Below are 15389 nucleotides of genomic sequence, written 5' to 3' on the forward strand. Positions count from 1 at the left end.
ACATCCCACAGTATGTCAGAGGTTCAAATCAGCCCCTGACATTATCAGCTCTCCTTGAACAGCTTTCCTGCTTCTTGCTGCCGTAAGCCTCTATCGTCCCTGTATAATACACAGCCGTGTCCCTGCAAAATACAAATTATGGAAAAGCCTGGTGGAGTTAAATGTTGGCCAGCACACAAGGAGAATTCACATGTTCATCTTTGAAATGGAATCTTATATATACACCCAGTACAGTCACAGGAACCCAGTTAAAAGCCTCAACCATAACAGCACTGTGGTGAAGTGCCAGCCAAGCTTTTACGTTCCAATTTCTGAAGTGGGATTTGAACCTACAACCTTCTGACTTGGCGATTATACTGCTACCACTGAGCCAAGTTGATATTTTAACTCAAAGATCATGTTACTATTCTCCTCATTACATAGCACAGGTTGCATTCCCTGCAAAGTTTACATTCTGACCTAAGTATACTCATGATGTGGAGATGCTGGCATTGGACTGAGGTAAACAAAGTCAGAAGACTCACAACACCATTTATTTGGTAGCACAGGCCACTAGTTTTTGGAGTGTTGCCCCTTCATCAGGTGAGTGAGATTTTATTTTGCAAGCAGGCTTGCCTCGCTAACCCTCTTGTCTAGAGACAATACACATCTCTTTAACCTGTGCTTAACACCCTCTCCACTCACACTGTTTGTACCTTGAAGACTTGATTATCTGTAAAGACCCGCATTCCAACCATTATTTTGTAAATTGAATTTGTATTTTTATATGCCCTGCTTCTGAACTGAAATCCACCCGATGAAAGGGCAGTGCTCCGAAAGCTCATGGCTTGTGCTACCAAATAAACCTGTTGGATTTTAACCTGGTGTTGTGAGACATCTTACTAAGTATACTCATAAGTGTTGTAACAAATTTAATGCATGGTAATTGCAAGCTTAACATTTAGTCCCACCCATCTACATCCCATTTGGTCCCCCCAACATCCTTCACTTTATCTTCTTTTATTCTTCTGTACAATAGTTGTTCTCCCTCTGAAAAGCCATCCATTTCCCATGTGGTCGTGGTTTCAAAATAGGAATGGAACAAAAGTGTCTTATGTACAAAGACACATTGATTCTCTACATCTGCAATGTGATGATGCCTGCGCAACTTTCTGGCCGGGTAAGGGGTGAACTAGCTCCCCTCAATTCAGCCTCCTCAGTTCATCGCGACAAAAAGTTTATCCAACTTCTAACTTGACTCCAGGCACTCTCGTCGGCAGCAAGGGCTTCCCAGGCATCAATCCCAAGATTTTAGTTCACTGGTAGATTTCTAAGTTGGATTGCTCCCAAATCAGGTTGTACAAATGTTCCAAGACACAGGGACAGGGAGAGATAGAGAGAGGTGCTTTCAGCTCATTTCTTTCACTGAAGTTTATGTTGCAAGCTCTCTTAATGGCTGCACCCTGGCTGGTTACACTTCACCCATTGTGCACTGCTGAGGGGTTTTGGGTGGGTCTGTCTGTGGCACCACTGTTTCAATATCCAGCACTTTAGATTTTATTATCTCATCCTCCAACAGTTCAGAGTTTTGATGGGTCTTTAAACTATAGGAAATGTCTCCCATTTCACACTCCAGAGGGTATCCTGTTTGCCTTTTCACCTTCGTCTTCAAGGTGCGTTTGCATTTTTATGTAGTTCTGGCTCATTTCAATTTGCTAAATCTCCATTCAGTCAAAATTTTGAGAATCATATTTTGAAAATTAAAGGAACTAGCCTTGCCACAACTTAGTTAACTCAAGTCATTTCTCTATATTTCTATATCCCAATCTGCATTCTTGACACTTTTACATAGTTAATCTGTAGAATGGATAATAATAATTGACATCATCTATGCATAGACAACCATAAGAAGGTAAACTCAGGGCATTTTGCAGTCTTCTGGAGAGAGAAAGCAAATTTAAAGACAGAATAAATTATTAAACTTTCCTGACAGCATTGAGAACTGGTTATGACCTCTGTCACTGCTGTGATATTGACAACTAGCACTGTCAAAGAGTTGCTGTCCAGTTGCCCAAGAACAAAGGAAACACACTGCACAAAGTACACATCACTGGAGCAACTGATGAGCAGAGATATAGATCCAACAAGAGAGCACTCAGTAGAACACATACCTCTGCCACAAAATTACACAGCTCTTACTTCAGGCTTTTCACTTCCTGGTTGATGCTCTGTAATTTTATTATGGCGTCTGCCCATCTTGTGAAGTGATGGACTGTGCCCAGGGTCTCTGTCACTTCTGTACTGAATATGGTTTGCTGCAACAGTCCCTTCCACAGCTGGAACACCTGAACAGAGTTGGCCCAAGAGTGACTGTGATTTTCTTTTTCCAGCAGGTTCTTTTGTGTGTCACCTGGTCATTTCTTTGTTTTCCACACTGTTCCAACTTGACTCCAGGCACACCAGTCAGCAGCAAGGGCTTCACAAACACCAATTCCAATCAACTTGGAGTCATGCTTGTAGACATCCTGACATCACAGGCATGGGCAACCTGTTGTTCTTGTGCCAACAGAAAGCTCAACACCGAGTATGTCTTTGCGATGAGCTGTCATCAATTCAGATTACACGACACAGCCAGCAACACTGACAAGAAGGTAAACATGCTGGGGGGCCCTGACATACTGGTGTACTTCCATATTCAGCACTGTGTTTTGCTAAGCAATGCCCATTATTCATCTCAGGTAATGAAGGTGGGACCTGTCCAGGCACTTTTCATTGTCCATGCCCCTCTAGTGTAAAGGAGGGTGCTGAGAACACCTGCCTAGTGCACACAGCTTCAAATTCCCCACTAGCCTGCTTATGGTCCATACCAGCCTTGACCAGTGGCCTGGGCAATCCTTGTGCTGATTTCAGTTTCAAGGGACAGGGTACTGATAATTGTTGAGCCAAGGTATTGGAAGCTGTCACCAACACAATGTTGCTACAGGGTGAAATCTCTACATCCTGGCCCACAAGTTTGGTCTTCCTAAAATTGATGGTCAGTCCAAACTCCTTGTAGGCCTGGGAAAAGTGACCTACAAGTGAACTTCAGTATGAGCTGCCAGTGCGGTGTCATCAGCAAAAGAGCATCAGCCACCAGGGCATCACATACTTTGGTCTCTGGAGACAGTCTTGCCAGTTGAACAGCTTGCTGTTGGCTCTGGCATGCAAGTAGACATCGTCATTTATGTTGCCCAATTGAACAATAACAGTCTGGAGAAAACTTTGCCAGAGAGTTGGCACCAGAATGCACAACTGCATTACCTTTGCTGCTGGTGTTGAAAAAGCCTTCAATGATGCTCCATTGCAACTGACAAAACTGTGTATTCTTGGTAAGAAGAAATAATGTACAGGAGTCCAGGTCAGCAGCCTATTCTCTGCAACAGTTTGCAAAGTCTCAAGTCAAGGCCTTGCTGAGGTCTGTGAAAGCAACGGAAACTAGTCTGCAATGTTCACAGCACTTTACCCACTTCCACCTTGGTAAGGAGATTTCAGCCAATCCACATCCAACAACCTGCTCTGAAAACTCTGCTCACATTCTGACAGCTGTGGCAAATTGCCCTACAATCTGTAACATTTCAAAACAATTAGTAAAAAAAACCCCAAAACTAAAATAACCTACAACATGCTGAAAAACAATTCAATTTGCCTTATCTCCCAATGTTAACAGATCCTTCACAACATTCCACATACAGACCTGTATCTTTGCATAAAAAACAAATCGGTTTTTTGGGACATACCTTGTGTACCAACTTTTACTGAAATCCATCCATTTGTTTTTGAGATTTGTGTTTGCAGACAAGTCAGGGTGAAAACATTACGTCCACCACCTACTGAAGGAAGTGTGTGTCAGTGGGAAACAGACTAAACTGATAGTAAGCTTTATCATTTTCCTTCACAACAGAGGAGAATTCTGAAATTAAAGAAAATGCTCATCTGGACTTTCTTTTCATTTTTAATTTGCAGAAAGGTGACTCATTTTGACGTCCCACATCTACTGGATTTCCACCACTAGAGGTCACCAACTGCAGCAGCATGGTCAGCCAAGACTCTGGTTTGCCGTATAAACGCTACCCTTTTCCATTGCAGAATCACAGAAATGTACAACACAGAAGGCAGCCATTCGAATAAATTTGTGCTGGCTCTTTGAAAGAGCAATCATGCTCGTTCAGATATCATGACATGAATTTATTTCTTGCAGCAGCAGAGCGCTCAGGCTGACACACCAAACATTGCAGCTGCGCTGTCGTCAGAAGCTGGTTTTCACAGATCCATCCGGCATTTTTTTTCCATAATTTTATTTGTGCGCAAGGACATTTCTTCTAGATTGGTGTAGCAGCAGAGAGCATTGCCCATGGCTTTCCCCATGGCGTGAACCAACTCCAAATAGCACGTGGAAAATGACATCATGTACAAAAAACAAATATTTGCTGATTCAAATTATTATTGAAATAAACTGCTTCGTGAATGTAGTTTAATGAATCAAGGCTGTTATTCCTATGATGTTAGCCTGGACGTGGAGAACATTAAGTAATGAACACTGAAGCACATTTAAAGAAATATTCAACTGCTTTTCATGATTGTATTTGAGGCAATGATTTTTTTAAATGTTATTACTGAAGGAGGGTCACAGCAAGTCTTTCACAGAATGCCTGGAAAGGAAAATCAGATGGAAGAGAAAGAGATAAACATTCAACCTGACTTTCAAACAGTTCTGTTAAACGAAGTTGTGCCTTCCTGTTCCAAGTATTGCTGACAACAACTTGTATTTTTTTAAAATCCTGTAATGTGAAAGCTTATTTCAAGACATTTTAGAGTGGTTTTGAAGATTGTATAGCAACTTCTCAAGTGAAGAATGGAGAAGTTGAATGCGCAGAATCTAATTTTAAAAAAACTAGTCTACTAGTCCACCTCACTTCTTCCCCAACTCCATTTGTATTTGTGAAGCTTCCTTCCTACTTCAGAGCAGGAAAGGTTTGTACCTCTAGTAACCCAAGATAGTGTTGCTCAACTCTGGACAGAAGCTTTGCTTTATTCTATAACCGGGAATCCACAATCACTTCAAAGTGCAGTAGAATTATTTCAAGGTACTTAGTGCAAATAATTGAATTTTTCTCATTCCACGTGGTCAGGGAAAAGTGCATTTTAATTGTACATGGGCCACAGGTATCATTTGAAGGTAAGTACTTATTGCCCATTGCCAATTACCTTGACAAAGTGATGGTGAATGGCCTTCTTGAACCGGTGCAGTCCATGTGGTGTAGGTACATTCCGTGTTGTTAGAAAGGAAGTTTAAGGATTTTGACCTAGCAATGTGTAAGGAATGGCTGTATATTTTCAAGTGCAGATGGTATGCAACTCAGAGGGGAACATGCAGGTGGAGGCATTCCCATCAATCCATTGCCCTTGTCATTCTAACTGGCAGAGGTTGTGGATTTGGAACATGGTGTTGAAGGAGCCATGGGAAGCTGCTCCAGTGCATCTTGTAGATATGGTGCACACTATAGCCATTACTATAGGGAGTAATGGATGGTGGTGGTGAATGGCGTGTCAATAAAGCAGGTTACTTGGTCCTGAATGGTGTTGAGCTTCTTAGGTGCTGTTGGAGCTGCACTCAAAGTGCAGAGTATTTTATCATATTCCTGATTTGTGCCTTGATGGTGGACAGGATTTGCAAAGTCAAGAAGCCACATAGCACAGAATTCCCAACTTCTGATCTAATCTTGTAGCCACAACATTGATCTGGCTGTTCTGCGTAAGATTCTTTCCATGATTACTCCCATGTTGTTGATGAGGGAACTCAGTGATGGTAATAGCACTGAATGGCAAGGAGAGGTGACTAGATTCCCTCTTGTTAGAAATGGCTACTGCCTGGCATTGTGTGGCATTCATGTTACTTGTCACTTACCAATTCAAGCCTGAATGTTGTCCAAGTCTTGTTATATGCGACATGGACTGATTCAGTATCCAAGGAGTCACAAATGGTACCCAACACTATTAGATCAAAAACAGATCCCAAATACTGACTTCACAATAAAGGGTCAGCCATTGATAAAGCAGCTAAAACATGGTTGGGGTCTATGATACTACCGTGTGTAACTCCTGCAGCCATCTTGCGGGACTGAGGTGATTGGCACCCAACAAGCACAACCATTTTACTTTGTTTGAAGTACAACTCCAGTCAGAGGAGGGTTTCCCCTTGATGTAATGATGTCTGAAGCCAGTGTTCCTGGCAAAACACAAACTGACCGCCAGTGAGCAGGTCATTGCTGATTTAAGTGTCACATGATGGCACTATAATTTGGCAATACCTTGTCACTTTGCTAATGATCGAGAGTAAATTGCTACAGTGCTAAGCGGATGGATTGGGTTTGTTCTGTTTGTGCACAGTACATACCTGGACAATCTTCCACATCCTTGGGGAGATGTTAGCGTTATTGCAAATGTGATGCAGCAACTTAGCTCGAGACATGGCTCACTGTGAAACATGTCTCTCATCGTAAAGCATGCCTTCAGTATTCCAGCTGGAATATTATTTGGGCTTTGCTTTGTCCAGTGCTGTCAGCTATGTTTTGATATCACATGGAGTGAATCAAACTGGCTGAAGACTGGCATCTGTGATGCTGGGAATCTCAGGAGGAAGTCAAAAGGGATCATCCACTCAGTAATTCTAGCAGACAATGGTTGCAAAACTTCAGCCTTGTTTGCACTGGCTCACGCTTACACTGAGGATGGAGGTATTTGCAGAGCTGCCTCCTCTGGTTAGCTGTATAGTGGTAGAGCTTTAGTGTGATCTGTGGAGTTGTTTAGCTTATCAATGGCATGCTAGTTCTGCTGTTTAGCATTTTTAAACCCCTCAGGTGTTGTAGCTTCATCAGGCGGTCCCTCATTCTTAGCGATATATGGTGATGCTCATGACATGCTCTCCGATACTCCGCACTGAACTGGGTCCATTGGCTTGATGGTCATGGTAGGGTGAAGGATATGCTGGGCCGTCAAGTAATATATTGTGGTGTACAATTTGGCTGCTGCTGATGGCCCACTGTGCCTCATGATGCCCAGCTTCGAGCTGCAAGATCTGATCTGAAAATATATCTTCTATTGTCCTCATCAAGGATCATAGATGGAAAGCTGGACATTGATATTCTATCAGTATAAAATGACCACCATACCAGTCACTTCAAGTAGATTGATCCAGGATGAGTCAGATATGATGCACTACTGTGCGGCGGGGGATAACGGCCAGTTTGAACATGGAGAATTGTATGCATCTAGACCATCCACGTCAATACGGTTTTTCATCAAGATGTACAAAGTGGGCCTGAGAAAGCTAGCCTTTAATTTGTGCTTCAAACTGAATGAAAGTGATACTCAGAAAGTAAGAGCAGTTTCCGCGCCAGTAAGCCCACGCTGTCTTTCGCTCAACACAGCAAACATACAAGGCATACTGGTAAAAGAGCTTTATATTAAATGGCACAGGTTATCTGTATAATTGCCCTCTTGTCAGCCAATAAACGTACAATTCTTGTTGAAATGACTGATCATGGTATATGCACTGCCAAAGTGACATTGTTTTAAATGAAATAAGCACACACTGGCATCTTCACCAGTAATACGTCCTCCATCCATTTCAGCTGCAGGGCAGAATCTTTGAAGCACTGTATGGCCAGACTGCCATGGTGTGTACACAGGGCAGGATGGATCTATGGGAAACTGACATTCTGACCTAACTGCCTCAGGGACTGGAGTTCTCTAACCCATGTCAATAACAATCTACTTAAACCGGATGGCTTCAGAATCAATTATCCCTGGATAAATGGACTAGTTTGAGAGCTCAAAAGACTGAAACGCTACAGGATTTTTACTCAGTGCTGTGAGCGATATTTGAAACCCAAGCCAGGACAATCAGTGAACCACCTTATGGAACAAGTTAAGCCAGATAACAAATACTGACATATTTCTCTGTGAGACACACACACTGCTGTGCTGACAGATCACTCAGGAGTCAGGGGACTACTTCAGAAATATTCAATCATGGAAATGTGAGGGGATGGACTTTTTGCAATATTTATCAAACGCAGTGATGCCATTGAACTCATGCTTGGCTTACTTTTCCCTTTATTTCCTGCACAAACCAAGTTAGTTTGCTTTCTCTCTTTTGTGCATCAGTTGAAATGAACAAAAAGGCAGCCTGCATCACTGTTCCATTTCTCATCTCCAAGAGGTATGAATAGTGATTCTGATACACCTGCCAGTTGCCCTCACAGCTGTTTCTTTTTTTCTAGGTTTCCCCCTAAAGCAGAACTACAAAAACAACTACAACTTATGTTTATACAGCATTTTTGTACAGAACAAACATCCAAACTTGCTTTGCAGTGTTCTAAGAACATGGGAGAAGTGACCAAAAGCTTAGTTTGTGATATTTGGGATGGGACTTGGATAAGGGGATAAAGGGGCAGAGGGATTTTATGAAATTAACTCCAGAAGATAGGACCTAGGCATCTGAATGTTCAAACATCAATGGTGGAGCAAAGCATCAAGGGATGCACAAAAAGCCCAAGGAAAAGTACTCTAAAGGGTTAGGAGGGGTGAGAAAGGGACATAGTTGTGAAGGCTTGATGACATTACATCAGAAGGGGCAAGGCCAGGATGAAAATATTTACAGATCAGGATTTGGAAATAATTTACAGATCAGAGTTTGGACCAATTCAGATTAATGGGGATAGGATTTGCTGCAAGATAGGAATATTTGGGATGAGTTTATGGAGGCGAAAGATTAAGCGCTTTATCAAAACATGGGCTGCACGGGTAACGTGATTCAGATGAAAGTAGTTGGTTGTCGTAATGGAGAGAGGATGGAGTTGGAAGATCACCATGAGGTTGAAGATAATGTTCAGGTTCACTGAGACAACGAGGAGGCTGGGAAATGGAATTGATGGGAAGGTTACAAGGATGATGTTGTCAGGTTGAATGGTTCCAGTCTTACCTGTATTTAGAGAAATTATGGCATGAATTGAGTTCCAATTCATGCATTAAATTTGGCTCTTTTGTTGAATTCTCCCAGGAGAGAAACAGTTTGTTCAGACTATGAAAGTATCTTATTTCTCAGTTGGGAGTTTTGAGTCCTGTCCCTGAAAACAATTCAAGTGATGATGGGTTTAAGCAGCTAAAAGACATCAAATAAGGATTTATGAATTTAAAGCGAAAACCCTTGCGACACTTGATGCAAGTCAAACATTGAACGATCGGATGGCACGGTGGCACAGTGGTTAGCACTGTTGCCTCACAGCGCCAGTGGCCCAGGTCACTGTCTGTGTGGAGTCTGCACATTCTCCCCTTGCCTGTGTGTGTTTCCTCCGAGTGCTCCGGTTTCCTCCCAAGTCCGAAGATGCATAGGTTAGATTGATCATCCATGCTAAATTGTCCATTAGTGTCAAAGGACTTGCAGTATAAATACATTGCGTTACGGGGATAGGATGGGATTGTGGTCAGTGCAGACTCGATAGGTCGAATAGCCTCCTTCTGTATTGTAGGGATTCTACGATGCACCATTCCCATTGGAGGTTGTTAGGAGAATAAGTAAAATTATACTGGTGCTCAGTACCCAAGTATGCATGAACTCGATGGGCTAATCACAAACACATTCAACAAAAAGATTGAATGCCATCTCAAATTGCTGTACCATTGAGTGTTCAGTGCCTCAAACTCCGGACAGAGAGACATACAATATCAAGTCATCTGAGACCTGTCTCACACACCAAGCTACTGGTAATAGAGAGGGAGGGTTGCAATGACAAGTGTGTGGGAACACATACTCTACCTGCCTTTTTATAACCTGTTCCAAAGCTAGACGACTTTCATTATTAACTTCTGTGCTTCATTTCATGCTCTGTGGGGCTTCACTATCAGATGGCCCATTGAACACATAGGAACACTTCAACGGTTGATGCTTTGAAATTCCTAAATTACTTGTGAAGCAGTGAGGAAAATAAACAAGAGCTGGAAAGGCAGCGAAAAGAGCCTGGTCCCAGGCCAGTACTCCGCGTTAGGCAGCCAGCCAAGTTTGCTGATCAGCTTCCTCTTGTATATTGCAAATTCATTGGTCCTTGTACCTTAGCGACTTAACTGATGATGCAAATACTTACGGCAAATCAATTCATAATCCTGAGAGATGTTCTCTATCATTTAGTGTTGGGTACCTGATTTTGCCAAGGTGAGGGGCAGAAACACCAGGAATGCAAATGTATTCCTTTTAATGTTAAATAACTGCATAAAATAAGGCTCAAATTAGTTTGTTTTTCTGCAATGAGTCAATAGTGGTCTTGTGGCTATCATTCTGAGTTTACCCCCACAATAAAAATCTACTGGCCACAATTCAGTCACATCATTTTTTAAACACCACTTGCAAATCAGGTGAGCAAGTGTCCTTGCCTCCAGAGTGACTTCTGAGGAGGCAGCCAGGTAGTTGATGTCACACAGATGGAATGTAACGGAGCCAATCGAAAGGATATCAATTTCTACAAAATTAAATTGCACACCACGAGAAAAATACTGGGTGGGGCCATGTGAGATTCTGAAGAAGAGTCATAGAGCTTTACAGCATGGAAACAGGCCCTTTGGTCCAAGTTGTCCATGCCGCTCCTTTTTGTTTTAAGCCACTAAGCTAATTCCAATTCCCCACATTTGACCCATATCCCTCTACACCATTTTACCCATGTAACTGTCAAAATGCTTTTTAGAAGTCAAAATTCTACCCGCCTCTAGCAGCTCGTTTCAGAAACTCACCACCCTCAGTGTGAAACAATTGCCCTTCTGGACCCTTCTGTATCTCTTGCCTCTCACCTTAAACCTATGACCTCTAGTTTTAGATATCCCTACCTTTGGGAAATAATGTTGACTATCTAGCCGATCTATGCCCCTCATTATTTTACACACCTCTATAAGATCACCCCTAAGCCTCCTACGCTCCATGGAAAAAAAGTCCCACTCTATCCAGCCTCTCCAAACTCAAACCATCAAGTCCCGGTAGCATCCGAGTAAATCTTTTCTGCACTCTGTCTAGTTTAATAATATCCTTTCTATAATTGGGTAACCAGAACTGTACACAGTATTCCAAGTTTGGCCTTAACAATGCCTTGTACAACTTCTTGTGGACTCTAAACATTAATGATGTTTCTCCCTCCACAGATGTTGTCAGAACTGCCGAGTTTATCCAGCATTTTGTGCTTTTAATGTGCGTTTTTAATTCTTTAACACTAGGATCAACAGTTGGCTTTTATTTCTCCAGCACAGCAGAAAGTACAACTTATTACTCAAAATCACAGTTGAATTAGTTCTTGCTTTTTGGCCCTGTTGAGTTCTTCTCGGCAGATTTGCCTTTAATAACTTGGGGATTGTCACAGTAACTTCATTGCAGTGTTCATGTCAGCTAACATGTGATGATGCAAATAAATAAACTTTAAGCAGTTCTCTTGGAACACCATGAATTTCTCAGTCAAATGCCATTATCGCAGTCATTAATCAGATCTGGTTATTATAGCAATGTACCTTTTTTTCTGTGAACCTATGTTTCGCGCTTTTAATCTCACCACTGCTTATTCTTTTTAATATCGATTCTATAAATAAGGTAAGGGGGTTAATTGTCAATCTCGTGACTCCCTCCAGAGAGCTGAGCAGAGAAACTAAGCAATCGATCAGTTTATCTGCTTTTGTACAATGAAATGCATGTTGGGAACACAAACCACTGCATCGTCTATCCAATCCCTACAAGATAACACTCATAATTTAAGCGTGGGATTCCAAGTTGTGAACTTTTTATGACTATGCTTACTAAACGCGCAACTTGTTAGTGGTATTAAGTTAACATTTTTTATAACTAATCCGACACATGATATAATCGGGTTTCTGAAAATCATTTAAAATCGGGTTTGCAGTTACAAAGGCCATTTTGTAATGATACATAACCAGGGGTGAAATTACTGATGCTTTGATTATGTTATTAGCAATTTATACATATAAATATTCAAATCTAACTGATGTAGCCAGGTTCAAGTTTGCTCACAAATCAGAAAACTTCCAAATCTAAGGTTTGAATACTCCTTCAAATTCAATTTCATTTCCAAAAGAAGATGAATACAGCCTTAGTGACCATGTAGGATATAACATCTGGGGCCTCAACAAGCAACAAAAAGAGCCAAAATACCAAATATGCATATATTAAACACACTGCACACTTCAAAACCTCATTCTCAAAAACTTCTCAGCAAATTTTCTGAGCTAAAATACTCTGACAGATTCAGCTGATCTGTAATCCTCTCACAAATAAATATACTTTAGTGCAGCCAACTGACAGCACACAAAAGCAAAACTAAAACTGAGTTTGAAAGTCAACACTGAAAGATATCACGAGTGCCGAAATGAGGTGTTCCTCATGTAATGCAGTTCACTAATCCCTCGTGGAGTTCTTCACTGGTGCATGTTGCGAGGGATAAGATGGCACTGATGTATCCCAACATAATTTATATTAGTGCATTGCGTGGGAATAAATGAAAAACGGTTTGGTAATTAGTCTCTCATGAGTTGAGATTCCTTTAAAAGGGATCCCTTGTCTGTGGAGTGTAAATTTATTTTACTTGATCCTTGTTTTTAAAAGCCTGCTTCCCCCTGCACTTCGGGTTAGTCTTCCTGTAACATCTTGCACCAATTTCTGCCTGAGGCAGACAGATCAGTAAATGCTGCTCCATGTCAAGCCCCTGGGAGATACACAGGTGCAGTCTGGGGTGACTTGTACTCCCATTTTTCATTTCAGAGAGCAGATGCTTCATCTCACTAGCCTGCACAGACAAGATCAGGAAAGTACCATGTGACAAACACTGGAACAAAGCTTCACGTTGCAGCATCTGGAGTTACAAAATAACCTGACCGACAAAGCTGTTATTACTGATAGAATTGTATTCATTGGCACCCATTGATTAAATTACATCTCGTGAAATTCTGAACATGGAATATTCAAATACACCAGAATGCGCATACGTATTAAGACTGGCTGAAATAAATTCCACAGATTTGTTGTGTATCTGGTATTTTGTGGCACATCCTAGGAAATGTCCAGCTGCGGTACGTAATGCACTTGTGAAAGAGCATACAGAGAACATCAAGCTGAAATTACTGGCTTGAGTGTGTGTGGTAAAACATACCATGCCTAAACTATGGATCTTACTTCCTCTGCATTTTTCCCAACTGGGTTTCCAGAAAGATAGACTCAACTCAAAAGGCAGCAGAACGAGAGGGCACAGCCTCAAAATAAGGGGGGGGGGGTGTCAGTTTAGATCAGAGTTGAGGAGGAACTTCTTCGCTCAAAGGGTGGTGAGTCTCTGGAATTCTCTGCCCATTGAAGTGGTGGAGGCTACCTCACTGAATATATTTAAGTCACGGGTAGATAGGTTTCTGATAGACAAGGGAATTAAGGATTATGGGGAGAAAGCGGGAAAGTGGAACTGAACCACTTCAGAGCAGCCACGATCTTGTGGAATGGTGGGGCAGGCTCGAAGGGCTAGATGGCCTACTCCTGCTCCTATTTCTTACGTTCTTAACTCAAAAACAAGGAAGTGAAAATGCTCCCATATACCCGTTTTTGCTGGCCTGAAGATAGCTACCAGGAACTGTGGGTGATTCTGACTCCAATTTGCCATACTAACAGATGGCAACATAGACAGAACGCACAAGTGTTTTTCACCTGATTATGTAGGAAATTGTGTGACTGCTGCTCGCTCCTTTGGGAACAGCAGGTTAGTTAGTAACACAGTGTTGTGGGTGGAATCAGGAAAATGTATTTCGGTGCTATTGAGCTAAGACCCATTTGTGAAAAATGGTCAATTCATCAGGTACAAGCAGTGTCCATTATCTGACATGTCAAGTGTGTAAATCACAGTGATTGCAAGTCTTTGGCAACACCACCATCCTCACTTCACTGGATAACGTGTTTACCTCACCTCAAATAAATATGCCATGAAGTGAACATGGCATTTGAATAAAAACTGACAGTGGACAAAAATCAGGAAAAAATCTGGCATTTATTTTGTACCTTTCATGAGACAATATTTTTAAGTTTCAAGAACTATCTTCATCACAGTCTCCACTATGTCATGTTGGCAAATGCAGCATCCAATTTGCACACCGCAAGATCCAAAACTATTAACGGTATCCTGTAGTGTATTTTTCATTTTGTGGCTGATGGATAAACATTTATCAGGTCAACAGGAGAGCTCCTTTGCTCTTTTAGTAGTTTGATGAAATCTTGTTCATTCTGTTGAGCAGGCAGATGGGGCACCAGTTTAATGTCTCCTCCAAAAATCATAAAACAAGCCATTCGGGCCCTTTGAACATCAATTCAATGGACTGGATTTTAAGGTGGTGAGCAGTGAACCAAGGATGCTCACCAGTGACCTTTTTCAGAAAGCCCTGACATGCAGGTGGATGTCATCGAGCTAAGCAACCAATTTTCAGACAACCCATTAGGACAAGGTCTGAATGGAATCCCATGTTTCACTTCTAGCAAAAGTAAGGGAGTTGCAGGGCCACAGCACAATCTCTGGAGGAGCAACTAAGAGCAATTTCAGGATCTTCACATTAATCTTCACTTGCTCTAAATCTTGAAGCTACTGAAGAAGGGCAACACTGATACCTGTTGACAGCTCACCATCAAAACCTTGTGTAAAATCCAGACCTTTGTGTAAAAGCTTGGCGGGCATTTCAACTGCATGATGTGCTGCCATCTAAATGAAAAATACAACTGCTCACCTGATTCAAAGCACCTGAGGGATTATGGAAGAAGCAAAACTGTCTGCTCATCTGATAATCACTTACATGTAATAATTCAGCACAGAAGAGGATTAAATTCTCCTCCTTTGGCTCAGAAAACAGGACTGTTTGCTGTTCCAGGCCACCCAGTAATGTACGCTCATCCCAAATGACTGACAAAGTAGCATTCAGTATCGTGGAGAGCACAGGTTAACTAATACAACTCCCACTCCCAGGCAGGCCCTGCTGTAACATTGACAGGACAGGTCACAGAGTTTAAAGAGCGACTGCTGTGATCAGAGCTCAATGCTTTCACAGTTCCACCCCACTAAAACAGCACTGACGTGGAAATATTACATGTATCTGTGCTAAAGAGAATGATTAACCCTTGCCATGACCCATGAGCCAATAGCTGGAACATGCCTTTGCCAGCAGCTCCAAACCAAGAAACAGTCCACACATCAAAAGGCAGAGAGTTTCCTCAAATTAATTGAAGTACACCACCATGAATGTATATCTGCTTTGACAACAAAATATGCTGTAGGTGAGCATGGACCACACACACACCTGAATTC

At 41.9% G+C, this 15389-nt stretch overlaps 1 protein-coding gene across 2 annotated transcripts in view; it reads right to left on the reverse strand.

Annotated features, from left to right (window-relative positions):
- Nucleotides 1-15389, reverse strand: part of LOC145361442 (histone acetyltransferase KAT6A-like) — a 153313-nt gene that overhangs the window by 86152 nt on the left and 51772 nt on the right. The window lies entirely within an intron of this gene.

Source organism: Carcharhinus amblyrhynchos, chromosome 34 (genome assembly GCF_965287045.1).
Source record: "Carcharhinus amblyrhynchos chromosome 34, sCarAmb.v2.hapA, whole genome shotgun sequence".
In the NCBI taxonomy this organism is placed as follows: domain Eukaryota; kingdom Metazoa; phylum Chordata; class Chondrichthyes; order Carcharhiniformes; family Carcharhinidae; genus Carcharhinus; species Carcharhinus amblyrhynchos.